This window comes from Ambystoma mexicanum, chromosome 1p (genome assembly GCF_040938575.1).
Source record: "Ambystoma mexicanum isolate Mex_15411 chromosome 1p, UKY_AmexF1_1, whole genome shotgun sequence".
Taxonomy (NCBI): Eukaryota; Metazoa; Chordata; class Amphibia; order Caudata; family Ambystomatidae; genus Ambystoma; species Ambystoma mexicanum.
In genome coordinates, this window is record NC_090921.1 from 1,346,699,017 (window position 1) to 1,346,712,226 (window position 13,210).

At 50.4% G+C, this 13,210-nt stretch overlaps 1 protein-coding gene across 1 annotated transcript in view; it reads left to right on the forward strand.

The window, feature by feature from the left end:
* Positions 1 to 13,210, forward strand: part of LOC138454181 (C-Jun-amino-terminal kinase-interacting protein 4-like) — a 993,589-nt gene that overhangs the window by 722,424 nt on the left and 257,955 nt on the right. The gene's annotated exons all lie outside the window — the stretch shown is intronic.

Below are 13,210 nucleotides of genomic sequence, written 5' to 3' on the forward strand. Positions count from 1 at the left end.
ACTCAATGGTAACAAATCAATTGTGACAGTTAAACATCAGTCTTTGGCTAGACTAGAGCGCAACTCCTGTAGTACAACTTCATATGACATGTACAGGAGAGGAAAAACGTTTTGGTCAATGACAACGCCAACGTCCTCCTCCGAAGGTCTTGGAGCGGCCCCTGTTGTTCTCCTGGGCCGAAAAGCGGGAGGGCTGGTGGTAAGAAGAGGAACCCCCGCTGAACCCCTTGGAGGAAGTACGGCTTCTGCATTATGCCGCATTACACCAGCTATTAGAACATCTGGTTTGTGTATCTGAGTCTTCATTGACCAAAACGTTTTTCCTCTCCTGTACATGTCATATGAAGTTGTACTACAAACGATTAGAGCTGAGGGTCCTCTTTTTTAGGGGGCTGTGTGGCTGAGGACCAAAAACAGATATATATAGAAAAAATGCCAATGGACAGCTTCCCACCTACACACGCACTAAGTGGGTCTAGTTGCAAAAAGTGCTACCAATCATGTTGGTCGATGGATCAAGACAGGAACAATAGAGATAAACATTTTTTAATTAATAAGTATAAAACACTCGGAACAATTTCCGTATAAAAAAGACGAAAAAACATTTTGTTTACACAAGATATCACATAAAACAACATTTTGTGAAAATCACTGATTGCGCTGAATGAAAACTACCATGATTCCCAAGTTCTAACAAATTTGTGAGGTTAGTAAGGGTGTGTGGTGGACATTTCGGATGTCTCTCATTCATATAACTTGTCCTTGGCTCTGTCGACACAGAGAAATGTGTTTCTGGGAACTAGCGACAATTTTTTATGGAGCACTCTATAGCCGACTTAAACCGCTATTAGATGTGTGCTGAACCCGTCTTCAGGACGTTAAATGGTGACATCAGTATTTTGGATGTCAAGAAAGGTTCATTGGTTGACCCTTCGCATTATGGCAATCTAAAAACCAACAAAGTAAGGAATAAAAGCTTCACCGAAGCTGTTTATTTTATTGTGCTATTAATGCAACCCTAACTCTTTCCCTACATGGGGCACACTATTCGAACCCTGCATGATGTTTCTGACCCTAGGAAGCGCTGATGCGCCGACTGCAGCCAGGGAATACATGGGGACTGTTCTCGCCCTATATCAAACAATGGAAAAATTTCCACAATAACATTCCACAATAAATTTTATACATACAAATTTCATACAGCTATGGGTAGTTAGCCCAAACAGTTAAAACCAAAGCAGTTACGGGAAAACCATTTCCCGACTGCACCCTTGGATGAAACAGGCAGGTCACGTGGGACTCGGCGTCAGAGAATCTGACAATTTAATTGCCCTCCGTGAGGTGTGTCTGGTTGATCCATGTATTCCCTGGCTGCAGTTGGCGCATCAGCGCTTCCTAGGGTCTGAAACATCATGCAGGGTTAGAATAGTGTGCCCCATGTAGGGATCCCTACAAACTGAGGAGTACTATACACCGGAGGCCAAATTGGTGAGACGGAATGCCTATCTAGCTAATCCACCAGGTGGATATAAGAATCAGAGAAACAACAGCTCTGCCTCCTCTAACAATTCTAGCAATGGGTCTAACAACGGTGCCCAGGGACAGGGCAACAGAGGTCAAGGCCGACCAAGACAGCAGGTACACTTCAACCCACAAGGTTTCCAGGGAAACTATGGAGGGGGTTTCATGCAACCACCACAACAACAAGCACCCCATTTTTTAGGCCCGCGCGGGGGCAACAGAGGCAGGCCCAGGTGGCTGATGTTCTCACCGAGGGTGACGCAGCGCAACAGGGGGCAGAACTTCCCACAGCCAGCATTTCCTTAATTATGAATTTCTCACGACACCAACTAACTGATGCCGAAGAACAAATACTACAGAAGGGTTTATCATTTATTCCAACGGCCAGGTATGACCCGTTCCAGACTCGCATAGAGCTAATACAGCTCATGCGGAAAATCCGGTTGAAACAATTTTTTACAGATCACGAAGAATCACAATTGGCTGAAGATACTGGACTCTGACCACCGGTGAAGTTCATTCCACCGTCATATAGTAATACACCCGAGTCAATAACCTTTGAGCAAGTTCTAATGAAAAAATTAGAAGTACTAGAACAAAGTCTGCCATTCATTAATAACTGTACAAAGGAGCAATTGCTAGCATTGAATGATCTGGCCAAGAATGACGCCATGATAATAAAACCGGCTGATAAGGGTGGAGGGACGGTGATAATGAACCAGGAAGACTATGAGATCATGGTTGACAACCTTTTGAAAGATGGCAGAAGTTATCGCAAATTGCCAGGAGACCCTACGCAAGCCATTTGTAATCTAATTGCTCCTCTGGTCGAAGAAGCACTAGCAGAAGAATTAGTGACCAGTAAAAAAGCTGCTTTTCTCACACAGCCACACCCAAGAATCCCCGCTTTTTATGCCTTACCTAAGGTTCACAAGGGTATCTCCCCAATTCCTGGGAGACCCATCGTGTCAGGAATACTATCGATTTTGGAACCTCTGTCACAATATGTTGACTGGTTTCTGCGGGATGACATACCGAAGATGACCTTGTATGTCAAGGATTCCACGGCAAAGCTTGTCCTTATTGACAACTTGCCTTTCAACAGCACCAACCAGTGGCTAGTAACCATGGATGTGGAATCCTTGTATACTAGTATACCTCAATTGGAGACTACTGAAATGGTTATACGGCACCTTTCACAGAAAGGCGACCTCAGGAGCGGCCATGTTGAATTTATTACGGCCCTCACAGAAATAGCATTAACCAAAAATGTCTTCCTCTGTAATGAGAAATTCTATCAACAAATTTCTGGAACAGCAATGTGGGCTACATTTGCCCCCAGTTTGGCGAATCTTTATGTAGATCACTTCAAGAAAGAAATCTTCGAGGGGATTGGGTCCTCCGACGTATTCCATATCTGACATGTAATCACCACAGCTGTGCTGCTTCGGAAACTTTTTTCTGCGTCGATGCGCCGTCGTCGAGGACCTCCTCCGACGTCATCCGATGTGATAAGTAGGACGCACGACGCCCGTAGCCTCAGTTCCATTTTTTTTCCGCGAACGTGTTGCTTCGTGAATCTCGGTTAACGCCTCGACTCTTTGGAGTTCTGTTCTTCTCGGTTCTTCGAACCTGTTCGTTTTTGTGAAAATCCTTCGTGTGAAGATGTCTTCTACTTCGTCTTCGACCCCGCGTCCGGGCTTCAAGAAGTGCGGGGAGTGTGGGTCCAAGATGTCGGTGACGGACTCGCACGACGCCTGCCTCTGGTGCCTCGGGGAGGCCCACGACACGGATGACTGTATCCCACTGCCAGTCGCTCACGTCCAAAGCCTTACGCGAACGTAAGAAGTTGTTGTCGGTAGGTCGGGTGTCCAAGCCCCGGAAGTCGAAGTCTGCGGGGCTTTCGACGGATGATTCGAGAGGTGACTCTCCGCGTCATCGTCAGAAGTCTCGTGGGTCTCCTTCTAGGAGTCGGTCTCGCCACTCCTCAGCCTCTTCGAGGCATTCTCGGAAGCGCCGACACCGGTCGTCTTCCAGGTCCTCTTCGGAGGACCCTGCCCGGCACGTCGCTTACGCCACCAGCCGTGCGACGCCCGAGGAATGGGCTTCCTTCGGGAAGAAAATGCTGTCGATTCTCGAGTCGCAGGGTACTAAGCCGTCCGCGCCTCCGAGTGGGTCGGTCGTGAGAGGTCGAGAGACACCGCTCGCAAGAGTGGTCGGCACGAGTCACGGGAGAGGTCCCGTTCGGACAAGGAGACTCGTTCTCGACGTACCCGTTCCAGGTCCCGGTCCTCGACGCGTTCGAGACCGTGTGCACCTGTGAGGTCTTCGAGGAAGACATTGATGTCTGAGGCGTCGAGGGCGTCGACAGGCTTTCTCGAGGCTCCGAGGAAGTAGTCAAAGCCGTCGACGCTCAGGTCGTCGAAGGACACGCTCGGGGCTCCGGCTTCGAGGGCTGTGTCGACGCCGCCGATTTACTCGACGTCGACGCTGATTTACTCGACGTCGATCCTCTCGGCGCCGATGCCTGTTCTCTCGACGCCGGCGCCGATTCGCTCGACGCCATCGGCGCATTTCGTGTCGGAGGTACCCTGTGGCACGGGGGAACCCCCTAGGAAGGCTCTGGTTAAGAGCAAGCACTCTCGGGTGCCTTCTTTTCGTCACCTGGAATATATTTCAGAGGCGGATGAGGATTCTGATGGCCTGGTTCCTAGTCAGGTTCCAGATGAAATTGTCTCGGGCCATAGTCAGTTTGATGATTTGAGGCAGTCACTGCATGATGCCAGTGGACTGGACACCTCTCCGGAGGTGGAGTTTTGTAGGCCTGAGCCTGGCTCTCATGCCGATTCCTCGTACCGGTGCCTTATGGCTAGGGTTTCTGAGTACTTGGGATGGTCTGCTCCCCCAGGGGAGTTTGTGCAGGATGATCTAACGGACATCCTTGATGTTGGTCCCCCAACTGACCCGGTACTGCCGTTCCATATGGCTTTACAGAGAAGGGTGGCGGCGGCTTGGACTGCTCCGGAGAGTCTCCCGGCGGTGAGCAGGTCCTTGTCGCGAAAATACCGTCCAGCTAGTAGCGACCCCTGCTACTTGACCTTTGGTGGTGCAGGCGGCCACGGCCCCAGCAAAGCAGGCGTCGTACCCTACCATCCCTCCTGATCGGGACGACAAACGTTTTGATGGCTGGGCGAAGAAAGTGTTTTCTTCTGGTGGTATGGCGCTTCAGGCGGCCAACTCCGTTTCTGCCTTGTCTCGTTTCACACACACTCTGTGGAACTGTGTTGCGTTAGCGGCTGAACATATTCCCGAAGGGGACGAATGGGATGGTTTCCTTGCTATGGTCCAGGATGGTAAGGATGCCATGTGTGAGTCCGTTCAGTCGGGTTTGGACTTAGCTGAATGCGTCAGTAGGTCCATGGCGGCAGCACCGTGATACGCAGGTTTGCGTGGTTGCGGAAGTCGGGGTTTTCTCCTGATGTGCAGTCCCGGCTCCTCAACATGCCCTTTGACGGTGAACACCTTCTTGGCAGCAAGGCTGACGAGAGCCTTGAGAGGTTGCAGACCTCAAAAGCTGCAGCAAAGTCGTTGGGCGCTGCAGTTCGCCAACCTCTGCCTTTTCGTCCTAGGGGACAGCAGTGGAGGGGTGGTTCCTTTCGCTATTACTCGTCCTTCTGTAAAGCGAGAGGAGCTGGCAGTCAAAGAGGCCAACGCAGGGGTACCAGAGGTGGACGACAGGGTACCCGTGGTGCCAAGGCCGCTCGGGCAGTTGCCTCTTTGCCCTCAGGTAACGCCGCAGCCGCTCCCACTCAGTCATGAGGCCATGTCCCATGGTTCGCAGGTTGGGGGAAGGCTGGCGCAGCATCTTGTAGAGTGGCAAGCCATTACTTCAGATGTGTGGGTTCTGGAGATCATAACCCACGGCTACTGTCTTCCCTTTCGGCACAGGCCTCGCGACAATCCACCGGGGAATCTCTCTTTGCAGAGTCCGGATCCGCTCCTTGCGCAGGAAATTCAAGCCCTGCTGGAGAAAGGCGCAATAGAACTGGTGCCTGTAGTGGAGAGGAACAAGGGATGGTATTACCCTTATTTTTTGATTTCGAAGAAAGACGGGGGATTGAGACCCATAATGGACTTGCGCGGTTTGAACAAACTCCTCAGGAAGGACAAGTTCAAGATGGTTACTCTCTCTCAAGTCCTCCAGGCCCTTCAGCTTCAGGACTCGTTGGTTTCTCTCGACCTCAAGGATGCTTACTTCCATGTGCCGATCCATCCCAAGCACAAGAAGTACCTGAGGTTCGCGGTTGGCGACTCGCACTTTCAGTTTCGGGTCCTGCCGTTCGGATTGAACTCCGCCCCGAGGGTTTTCACCAAGCTCATGGTGGTGGTGGCAGCGCATCTCAGGCAAGGGGGGATTCACGTCTACCCATACCTGGACGATTGGTTGATCAGGGGGAGCTCTCCCGAGCATGTCCTGGATCATCTGTCCATCACCTGCCACTCCCTTCACAGGCTGGGCTTCTCCCTCAATTTAAAGAAGTCCCCTTTGACGCCAACACAGCGGCTCCAGTACATCGGAGCAGTGCTCGACACTTCCCTGGGGCAGTGTTTTCCTCCCCAGGTGAGGGCTCTTCACATTCAGCAGATGGTGCACAAGTTTCAACATGCCTAGACGCTCCCAGCGTTCGAGTTCTTGAGGTTGCTCGGCCTCATGGCATCCTGCATTCTTCTGGTGCCAGAGGCTCGCCTGCGGATGAGATCTTTGCAGTGGGCACTCAAGACGCAATGGTCGCAGTCCTCCGGCAGGATGTCGGACCCGGTTCAGGTGCCGCCCTCGGTCGCCCGGGACCTTCTGTGGGGGGCCGTCGAAGGCAACTTGATGAAGGGGGCTCCATTTTGGCTTCCCTGGCCGGAGGTGACGATCGTGACGGATGCATCCCTCACGGGATGGGGAGCTCATGCCAACGGGCTGACAGTCAGCGGTCGTTGGTCTCCGTCGGAGTCCAGACTCCATATCAATCTGTTGGAGCTGAGGGCCGTCAGGCTAGCCCTGAAGGCTTTTCTGCCGACTGTGCGAGGAAAGAATGTCCTGATCCTGACGGACAACACAGTGGCCATGCACTACCTCAACAAAAAAGGGGGGGCAGGGTCACTTCCTCTGTGCAGGGAGGCGATGCAGCTCGAGTTCTGGGCCATCCAGCAGGAAGTTTCGATCTCGGCAGTTCATCTGGCCGGAGACGAAAACGTGACGGCGGACGCTCTGAGCAGGCAGAGCGCGATCTCTCACGAGTGGGAGTTGGCTCAGGAGATTCTCCTGGATATCTTCGCCCTTTGGGGGACCCCTCAAGTGGATCTCTTCGCCTCCAGTGTCAACCGGAAGTGCGAAAGGTTTTGCTCGTGGGAATTTCCTCCAAAAGGAGCCTTAGGAGACGCGTTCGTGATGGAGTGGTCATTCCCGCTGCTGTACGCGTTTCCTCCAGTCCCCGTCATCCCGCAAGTGCTGTGGAGGTTACGGAAGTTCGGTTCCCGGATGATCCTCATTGCTCCGGCGTGGGCTCGGAGGACGTGGTACCCGGACCTTCTCGACTTGTCCATCTGCCCTCCACGTCGTCTTCCCTACCGAGACGATCTGCTCTCACGGGAGGGGGGTCAGGTTCTCCATCCAGAGGTCAGATCCCTCAACCTTCACGCTTGGCTTCTGAAAGGTTGAGGTATAAGGATTGGGACCTCCCTGAAGACGTGATGGAGGTGTTGCTTTTGGCCCGAAGGCCAGCAACAAAGTCTCTGTACCGTTGCCGTTGGCGTAAGTTCTGCGACTGGTGCAGAGTTCAGAATGTGGATCCTTTTGCATGTGACATCCCCATGGTTCTGTCCTTTTTACTTTCTTTGGCCCACAGGGGCTTGCAAGTGGGTACCATTAAAGGTTACCTGGCAGCGCTGTCCATCTTTAAGCGCTCGTCTGAAGAGTGTTCTTACTTTAAAATCCCTTTAATTTCACAGTTTCTGAAAGGGCTCACTAATGTGTTCCCTCCGTCACCTTTCCTGGTGCCCGGTTGGGATTTAAACCTTGTTCTTAAGTTTCTTATGGGTGCTCCGTTTGAGCCTTTACATTCTTGCCCTTTGAGGCGGTTAACTCTGAAAACTGTGTTTTTAGTTGCGGTTACTTCCGCTCGCAGAGTGAGTGAGTTACAGGCACTTTCAGTTAAGCCACCCTTCACTGTATTTCACAAGGACAGGGCTGTCCTTAGAGTTCGTCCTTCTTTTCTTCCGAAGGTAGTGACGGAATTTCATTTGGCCCAGAAGGTTGTTCTTCCGGCATTCTATCCTCCTCCGCATCCTGGTAAGGAAGAGGAGAGGCTCCATAGGCTTGATCCTAGGAGAGCTTTAAGCTTTTATGTTTTACGCATGTCCCGGGTCAGAGTGGACGATCAACTCTTTATTGGTTACGCTGGAAAGCGTTTGGGGCAAGCTGTGACGAAACAGACTTTGTCTCGCTGGATTGTTTTGGCCATCTCGGAGTGTTACCGCTTGGCGGGGTAAGGACCCACCGGCTGGCTTGCGGGCCCATTCTACCAGTGGTATGGCTGCATCTACTGCCCTGCAGAGGGGTGTTCCTATTCGCAACATCTGTGATGCAGCCACCTGGGCTTCAGTACATACATTTGTACGTCACTATTCCCTCGATTCCATCCGAGGACAGGATCTGGCCTTTGGCAAGGCGGTCCTTTGCTCTGCTATTTGATTGGCTATTCTAAATTTTGATTCTAAATTCTTTCCCTCCTCCTTGCTCTGGTACTGCTTTTGGAGTCTGTCATAGATATGGAATTCGTGGGAGGACCCAATCCCCTCGAAGAACAAGTTACTTTCTTACCTGGTAACGTTCTTTCGATGGGATGGTCCGACGACGTATTCCATATCGCTCCCGCCCTGCCTTCCCCGCTGCAGAATTTCTTTTGCGATTGCAGCTTACGTTCCGCAAGGCTTTGTGTCTGACTGGCAGTTGACTAATGTCACACGTTCTGGGGGAAAAAACTACAACTGAGGCTACGGGCGTCGTGCGTCCTACTTATCACATCGGATGACGTCGGACGTCAGAGGAGGTCCTCGACGATGGCGCATCGACGTCATCGACGCAGGACGCAGACGCCGAAAAAATGTTCCGAAGCAGCACAGCTGTGGTGATTACATGTCGTAGATATGGAATACGTCGTCGGACCATCCCATCGAAAGAACGTTACCAGGTAAGAAAGTAACTTGTTCATCTACCCCGCCACCAATCCATTTCTGAATAACATCAAAATGTGGCGGAGGTATATTGATGATATTTTTATCACCTTTGAGGGTGACAAGACAACACTACACGAGTTCCATCAATGGATTAATTAACAAAACCCCTTCTTGAAGTTTACTTTGGACTGTAGCAAAACAGAGACACACTTTTGGACCTCCATGTGGTAGCAGAAGATGGCGGTTTAATCTCCAAGGTCTACAAAAAATCTACTGACCGTAATGCACTATTAAATTATGGAAGTTACCACCCACGTGCTTTATGGGACAATTTGCCATCTGGGCAATTTTTACGCTATAGGCGGACCTGTACGAGAGTTGCCGATTACCAACAACAATCGGGAGAGCTAAAATCACAACTCCTACGGAGAGGATATTCTAAGAAAATTGTCAAAGATACCCAAAAACGGGCAAGGAATATACCACGGACTACTACCTTACAACAACACGGAAAACCCGCCCAAGGGACGTCTATTGTGGCAGTTTTAAGCTACTCCCCAATTTTCAACACTTTGAAAAGAGAAATTAAGAGGTTGTGGCCTATTCTTAATACCGGTAAACTGGAATTGACACTACCCACTTTTGCGATAAAACGGAGAAGGAACATCCGGGACAGTCTGGTCCACACCCTGAAAGACCCCAAGCGCGGTGCAAATGTCAATACTCTCTGGAATATACCCACTGCAGTGGGACATACCCCATGTGGGATGTGCAGTATGTGCAAACAGACGACAAGAAGTGTATCTATTGACATAGGGTGGAAGACACCGTGGATGCAGAGGCACCTAACAAATTGCAACAGTTGAGGCATCATTTATTTGATTAGCTGCCCGTGCAATTTGAAATACATTGGGATGACAACTCGCCCAATTAAAACCCGCCTAATCGAACATAAGTCCTGCATAAGGACCAAAGAAATCACTGCACCACTTGTGGTCCACTTCAATGCAGAACATCATACAGAGGATGACTTCAAATGGACAATCCTCGAGAAAGTATGGCCACCCCGTAGAGGAGGCAATTTTCATGACATACTTCTAAAGAAGGAACAACAGTGGATTTTCCGCCTGGATAAAGTCCGATATGGGCTAAATGAAGAAATTCAGTGGAACACATTGGCCTTGATGAAGTAGATCGAATACAAGGATCATTCTCCAATTTTAGGCATCCACTTTCACTCACCTTGCCTCTCCCCCTCCTTCCTTCCTTTGTATATGGTGCCCTTTTTGCACTTGATGTGTTTCTACACGCTCAGCAAAAATTTGGGGGCCATACAATTGCCGCTAAAACAGAATTTTGGGCATCCACTTTTCATTCACTTCGTCTCCCTGCCCCCCCCGCCTTCCTTCCCTTGTATATGGTCCCATTTTTGCATTAGATGTGTTTCCACACGCTTAGCAAAAACTTGGGGGCCATACAATTGTCGCCCCAACAGAAAAATTGTCCCCAAAAAAAATCATCCAATTATGGTAGCGGTTGCAAGCCACAATTCGAACAATATGTGTAGGGAGAATTAATGTGTCAGTTAAATATGGCCGCTGGAACATGCACTGTTGCCCAACTTAAAATGGCTGCCGGGACCTGTGACCCCGCTGTGGGTTTCTATTGGCCGTTGGTTAGACCATCCGCCGCTGTCATTGGATGTACAAGACGCGGAGGATTCAACCAGCTTCTACCGCGAGGAACGCCACCAGCGTCTACCACGAGGAACGTCCCATTACAAACGAAACGGAAGAAGTTGCGTAGGGGGAAACGAGGAAATAACAAGTGAGAACGATTGGTACATGCAAATCAGACTATGTGCATGTTTTTGTTATAGAGTAAATGGAAATGGGCTCCCAGCCCCCGTACTAATCTCTTTAGAAATATACAATCAGACTGTTCCAATGGGTGCGGTCTGATAAGTTAGTTCGAACAAGTGCACGTAATGGTGTCCACCCGGGCACATGCAAATTTGAATAGGTGCATGTGTATGCTTTCTAGTAATCCTGTTCAAAATATAAAACAAGATTGCACTACTGGGTGTGGCGTGAGAAGTCAGGTCGAACAAGTGCACATAATGGGGTTCTCGTGGGCATAACTATCAGGAGTCATAAGTGATTGGTTAGCACTTGGTGGATGCACCCGTAATATGGGCATAACCTTTGTAACAAAGGCAATAGATAATACAAAACATCACTGAAAAGATTTATTGCGACTGAGGCTCTGCAATTCCCCCTCTTGCAGGATTCCTTCAAAAGCATTACGAACAAAATTGCAAGATCACAAGAAGCTCACTTCATCAAAGGGAGATTGATGAGCGGCGAGGTAAATAGGTTTCTGATGTTTGTTAATCTGCTTAGAATCACATGCTGTGCATAGGTCCGACATCCAGTGGTCACTGCGGGGTATTGCATTTTGTTTTTCGTAGTCGAAAAAGGGGACGTCGACAAGGCGTGTCTGTAACACTATCCCTATAGTGACGTGCGTTGTACCCACAATCCCTCACGCGTCGAGGTCCCTCAGATTGTTTTTTTCCGCCCAGCTTCTGGTCGCCTTACGCGGAGCTCCTAGAGAGACATTGCAAATACTTACTACGGACCTCGGTCCTTAATTATACTTATTATATTGTTAAAGATCCCTCCCCTCGACGTTAGCTGTGAAGCTGCCGAGCAAGTTTTCGACGGAGGGGAAGAGACGGAGGAGATCCTTCGGCGCTGCCGAACACGTGGCCTGGCCTCGCCGGCCAACATACAGTAGAGAGAGTGGGGGTTCGAACTTTTATCTTCTCTTTGAGAATGTCTTTCTTTCTCCCCTATCTTTCCCTTGGGGTTGTTGTCACCAGTTATTATTGCCTCAGCTATGGAGAGGACACCTTTTGGGTTTTGCCCACGCTGTAGGGGCAAATACACTTGGAAGGACAAACACAAGCTCTGTAATCGTTGCTTGCCCCTCGATCATAAGGAGGACAGCTGCGCGGCCTGTAAGCTCTTTAAACCAAGAACTCTTAAAGAACGAAAAGTTAAGAGGTGGGCGGACTACGCTATGTCGAAGTCAGTTTCCTCACCCGCCGCCGCTGTTACAGAAAGTGACGAGGAGGGTGATAACTCGACGTCCGTTACGGAAGTCATTAACCCCCAGAAGGAGCGCTCGCGCTCCTCGACGTCCGTCCCCGGCCCCGACGAGCTCGGCTCACGCCCTGCTTATGGGGATGAACACCCCGGCGACAAGGACGCACATAGACCCCATAGGCCTAAGCACACAACCCACGGCTCTTCTTCGTCGAAGACGAAGGATCCATCAGCGCCGAAGGGGACGCAGGGCACTCCGGCGTCTACCTCAGACCGTAAGGGTCTCAAGCCCCACCCGCAAACGCAGCCGCGACCTGCGATTGGGCTTTCATCAAACACGGGCGCTACCTCAAAGTCATCCGATGTAACGCTCCATAGAGCGGCCGTCGAGGAACAAAGCGTAACGCAGACAACGTCGACACCAGAGCCCTCTACTGACAAACTCGTTGTCGAGAGCCTGGCGAGAATTGTTTCCGAAGACAAACGTAAGCGAACGACGAAACAAACGTCGAATACCGCACAAAAAGCTATGGAAACGCCGAAAAAGCACAAGAGTAGCCAGGAACTGCCCCCTTCATCTAAGGGCACTTCTGAACTACCGGAGGGCTTTTCAGAGGGCGACGGAAACCTTTCTTCGACGTTGTGGGAGCGTTCTAAGCGTTTTGAAGGTGAAAACACTGATTTCCCCCCTCTAGACTATTCAGGGGTCCCCCATGAGACCCTTGAGAGACTCCATTCTTGTATGGAGAAAATGGAAAGGTTTTTGGGAAGCCAAAACCCACCCACACCCAAAAGACCAAGAGAATGGCCCCAGGATGACCCTAGGGTCAAGATTCCTAGGCTGTTTCCCCCTTCTACAGACGTATATGACCTCACTGAAGAGGAGCAATACCTCCAGGAAGAGGAGTGTTTGGGTGGAGAGGAAGAACATGAGGAAGAGGGGTTTGAAGAAGAGCCTTACACTAGTGCAGGAGCTTTTGAAGAAGATACAGCTACCTCGCAGCCCTGGCAATCCCCATCAGTGCAGCCTTGGCTATCCCCATCAGTGCACTCAGACCCTGATGTCTTTCACCCTTCTCCTCCCAACGATTCACCTATTGGAAACACCTCTCCCATAGATGACCAACCTTCACTTAATGCACTATTGCGCAAGGCAGCAGCGCATTTTGAAATAGACACAGGGGAGACTCTTCCTGACATAGACTTTGTAGAGAAAGTTATTAAAGAAAAAGCCCCTGTTAGTCAGTTTATTCCGCTCCTGGCGGAATAACTCCTTCCCTTTCCAATCCTGCCTTAGTCAGAGGGGTCAACACTCGGATAGAAAAGCTCTTCAGCCCTTCGTCCTCTGACCC